At 42.6% G+C, this 5,000-nt stretch overlaps 1 protein-coding gene across 1 annotated transcript in view; it reads left to right on the top strand.

The window, feature by feature from the left end:
- The window catches only part of mbd2 (methyl-CpG binding domain protein 2), a 104,050-nt gene extending 99,603 nt beyond the window's left edge, over positions 1-4,447 (top strand). The window contains exon 7 of the mRNA XM_036936779.1: positions 3,846-4,447. The gene's annotated coding sequence lies outside the window, so the exon portion shown is untranslated. The remainder of the gene's footprint in view (positions 1-3,845) is intronic.
- The last annotated feature ends 553 nt before the right edge of the window (positions 4,448-5,000 follow it).

The following is a 5,000-nucleotide window of genomic DNA, read 5'->3' as shown; positions in this document are numbered from 1 at the left end:
CGAACGACATTTCTTTAGTTGAGCCGTGGCAAAAAAAACAAAAAGTTATCAAAATCATGGTGTCTGATTGGTGCCTGTCTGAGTTTTAGATTTTTGGTTCCAACCGCCGTGTCTTTGTGAGACACAGAGTAGGTGAACGGATTATCTCCACATGTGTGGTTACCACCGTGAAGCATGGAGGAGGAGGTGTGATGGTGTGGTTCCCACCATGAAGCATGGAGGAGGAGGTGTGATGGTGTGGTTCCCACCGTGAAGCATGGAGGAGGAGGTGTGATGGTGTGGTTCCCACCGTGAAGCATGGAGGAGGAGGTGTGATGGTGTGGTTCCCACCATGAAGCATGGAGGAGCAGATGTGATGGTGCTTTTCTGGTGAGACCGTGATTTATTTAGAATTCAAGGCACACCAAGAAGAAGAGTGATGGAGTGCTGCATCAGAAAACCTGACCTCCACAATCAGCTGACCTCAATCAAATTGAGATGGTTTGGGATGAGTGAAAGAAAAGCAGCCAACAAGTGCTCAACATATGTGGGAACTCCTTCAAGACTGTTGGAAAAGCATTCCTCGTGAAGCTGGTTGAGAGAATTTTATTTATTTAGTTCACCTTTATTTAACCAGGTAGGCAAGTTGAGAACAAGTTCTCATTTACAATTGCGACCTGGCCAAGATAAAGCAAAGCAGTTCGACACAAACAACAACACAGAGTTACACATGGAGTAAAACAAACATACAGTGCCTTGCGAAAGTATTCGGCCCCCTTGAACTTTGCGACCTTTTGCCACATTTCAGGCTTCAAACATAAAGATATAAAACTGTATTTTTTTGTGAAGAATCAACAACAAGTGGGACACAATCATGAAGTGGAACGACATTTATTGGATATTTCAAACTTTTTTAACAAATCAAAAACTGAAAAATTGGGCGAGCAAAATTATTCAGCCCCCTTAAGTTAATACTTTGTAGCGCCACCATTTGCTGCGATTACAGATGTAAGTCGCTTGGGGTATGTCTCTATCAGTTTTGCACATCGAGAGACTGACATTTTTTCCCGTTCCTCCTTGCAAAACAGCTCGAGCTCAGTGAGGTTGGATGGAGAGCATTTGTGAACACCAGTTTTCAGTTCTTTCCACAGATTCTCGATTGGATTCAGATCTGGACTTTGACTTGGCCATTCTAACACCTGGATATGTTTATTTTTGAACCATTCCATTGTAGATTTTGCTTTATGTTTTGGATCATTGTCTTGTTGGAAGACAAATCTCCGTCCCAGTCTCAGGTCTTTTGCAGACTCCATCAGGTTTTCTTCCAGAATGGTCCTGTATTTGGCTCCATCCATCTTCCCATCAATTTGAACCATCTTCCCTGTCCCTGCTGAAGAAAAGCAGGCCCAAACCATGATGCTGCCACCACCACGTTTGACAGTAGGGATGGTGTGTTCAGCTGTGTTGCTTTTACGCCAAACATAACGTTTTGCATTGTTGCCAAAAAAGTTCAATTTTGGTTTCATCTGACCAGAGCACCTTCTTCCACATGTTTGGTGTGTCTCCCAGGTGGCTTGTGGCAAACTTTAAAGACACTTTTTATGGATATCTTTAAGAAATGGCTTTCTTCTTGCCACTCTTCCATAAAGGCCAGATTTGTGCAATATACGACTGATTGTTGTCCTATGGACAGAGTCTCCCACCTCAGCTGTAGATCTCTGCAGTTCATCCAGAGTGATCATGGGCCTCTTGGCTGCATCTCTGATCAGTCTTCTCCTTGAATGAGCTGAAAGTTTAGAGGGACGGACAGGTCTTGGTAGATTTGCAGTGGTCTGATACTCCTTCCATTTCAATATTATCATTTGCACAGTGCTCCTTGGGATTTTTAAAGCTTGGGAAATCTTTTTGTATCCAAATCCGGCTTTAAACCTCTTCACAACAGTATCTCGGTCCTGCCTGGTGTGTTCCTTGTTCTTCATGATGCTCTCTGCGCTTTTGACGGACCTCTGAGACTATCACAGTGCAGGTGCATTTATACAGAGACTTGATTACACACAGGTGGATTGTATTTATCATCATTAGTCATTTAGGTCAACATTGGATCATTCAGAGATCCTCACTGAACTTCTGGAGAGAGTTTGCTGCACTGAAAGTAAAGGGGCTGAATAATTTTGCACACCCAATTTTTTATGTTTGAAGCCTGAAATGTGGCAAAAGGTCGCAAAGTTCAAGGGGGCCGAATACTTTCGCAAGGCACTGTATATACAGTGTTTTAACAATGTACAGATGGTTAAAGTACACAAGGGAAAATAAATAAGCATAAATATGGGTTGTATTTACAATGGTGTTTGTTCTTCACTGGTTGCGCTTTTCTTGTGGCAACAGGTCACCCATCTTGCTGCTGTGATGGCACACTGTGGAATTTCACCCGGTAGATATGGGAGTTTATGAAAAAAAAAAAATGTTTTGAATTCTTTGTGGATCTGTGTTATCTGAGGGAAATATGTCTCTCTAATATGGTCATACATTGGGCAGGAGGTTAGGAAGTGCAGCTCAGTTTCCACCTCATTTTGTGGGCAGTGAGCACATAGCCTGTCTTCTCTTGAGAGCCATGTCTGGTTACGGAGGCCTTTCTCAATAGCAAGGCTATGCTCACTAAGTTTGTACATAGTCAAAACTTTCCTTAAGTTTGGGTCAGTCACAGTGGTCAGGTATTCTGCCACTGTGTACTCTCTGTTTAGGGCCAAATAGCATTCTAGTTTGCTCTGTTTTTTTGTTAATTCGTTCCAATGTGTCAAGTAATTATCTTTTTGTTTTCTCATGATTTGGTTGGGTCTAATTGTGCTGCTGTCCTGGGGCTCTGTGGGGTGTGTTTGTGTTTGTGAACAGAGCCCCAGGACCAGCTTGCTTAGGGGACTCTTCTCCAGGTTCATCTCTCCGTAGGTGATGTCTTTGTTATGGAAGGTTTGTGAATCGCTTCCTTTTAGGTGGTTGTAGAATTTAACGGCTCTTTTCTGGATTTTGATAATTAGTGGGTATCGGCCTAATTCTGCTCTGCATGCATTATTTTGTGTTCTACGTTGTACACTGAGGATATATTTGCAGAATTCTGCATGCAGAGTCTCAATTTGGTGTTTGTCCCATTTTGTGAAGTCTTGGTTGGTGAGCGGACCCCAGACCTCACAACCATAAAGGGCAATGGGCTCTATGACTGATTCAAGTATTTTTAGCCAAATCCTAATTGGTATGTTGAAATTTATGTTTCTTTTGATGGCATAGAATGCCCTTCTTGCCTTGTCTCTCAGATCGTTCACAGCTTTGTGGAAGTTACCTGTGGCGCTGATGTTTAGGCCAAGGTATGTATAGTTTTTTGTGTGCTCTAGGGCAACAGTGTCTAGATGGAATTTGTATTTGTGGTCCTGGTGACTGGACCTTTTTTGGAACACCATTATTTTGGTCTTACTGAGATTTACTGTCAGGTCCCAGGTCTGGCAGAATCTGTGCAGAATATATAGGTGCTGCTGTAGGCCCTCCTTGGTTGGGGACAGAAGCACCAGATCATCAGCAAATAGTAGACACTTGACTTCAGATTCTAGTAGGGTGAGGCCTTGTGCTGCAGACTTTTCTAGTCTCTTGAATGGAGGTATCTTCCAGGGCCCTGGTCAAAAATATAGTGGTCCTGAGGGGGGGGGGGGGGGGGGGGGGGGGGGGGGGGTGTTGCCGTTAGGGTGTAGACATTAATGTCATGTTTTCAGTTGGTGATTCACCCCAATCTAACCAAGCCTGGTCATTGCCCGCTAGCCTTAACGTTCTCATTAAATGATGTTTGTCCTAATGCTCACTCTTCTTTTTGGTTTTGTCCACAGGCAGGTTCCACAATGCCCAAGACGAAGACAGTCATCAGACACAGAGGCTACATCCCAAATGGCACCCTAAATCCCTGGATTAGTGAACTACTTTTGACCAGCCCGCTGTCAAAGCGAGTTACATTATATAGGGATTAGCATGTTATTAGAGACTCCTCCAGAGATGGTCATCAGTCAGTCTGAAGACGAACGGACCCGTGCACAACGTCATACTCCCCTTGATACCTAACTCACCTAGCTTCAAACCAAGGCCTTTTTTTGTTTTGTTTATTTTTTTGGACTAAACTATTGTTAATGTAAATATCTATATATAATTTCAGAAGAATGCTTATTTTGTGTCATATTTTTTTTTTTTTTTATAAAGGTAGAATATTGAGCAATACTATTTGAACTTCTGGGAACTTTGTTGCAATCTGCTGGATTGGCATTGCTAACTATTTTAGGGATTGAATATTATTTTCAAGGTGTGTAACACATGATTCATTTACATGAATGGGAAAAAAAAACAGCCTCTTATTTAAGACAAATTTTATACCTTTGAGAGAAAAAATGTGTAAATTTCTTGCATCGTTGTTAGAGTAAATAAATCATTATATTCACAAGTGTTGGTCTCTGTAGTGTTCTGTAATGGGGTTATGATGTCATCTTATAAATGTGTGTCGCCAATAGCACCCTTTCCCTTTATACACCCTATTCCCTATGGGACCTGGTCAAAAAATAGTGCACCGTAAAGGGATTAGGGTGCCATTTCAGACACATTCGATATGATCAACAAAATTGTATTTTATTTATTTATCCGTTATTTTACCAGGTAAATTGACTGAGAACACGTTCTCATTTGCAGCAACGACCTGGGGAATAGTTTACAGGGGAGAGGAGGAGGGGGATGAATGAGCCAATTGTAAACTGGGGATTATTAGGTGACCATGATGGTTTGAGGGCCAGATTGGGAATTTAACCAGGACACCGGGGTTAACACCCCTACTCTTACGATAAGTGCCATGGGATCTTTACTGACCTCAGAGAGTCAGGACACCGGGGTTAACACCCCTACTCTTACGATAAGTGCCATGGGATCTTTACTGACCTCAGAGAGTCAGGACACCCGTTTAACGTCCCATCCGAAAGACGGCACCCTACACAGGGCAGTGTCCC

Source organism: Oncorhynchus mykiss, chromosome 12, assembly GCF_013265735.2.
Source record: "Oncorhynchus mykiss isolate Arlee chromosome 12, USDA_OmykA_1.1, whole genome shotgun sequence".
Lineage (NCBI taxonomy): Eukaryota > Metazoa > Chordata > Actinopteri > Salmoniformes > Salmonidae > Oncorhynchus > Oncorhynchus mykiss.
Note: the sequence above shows the minus strand (reverse complement) of the source record. Positions and strands in the feature narration are given on the sequence as shown.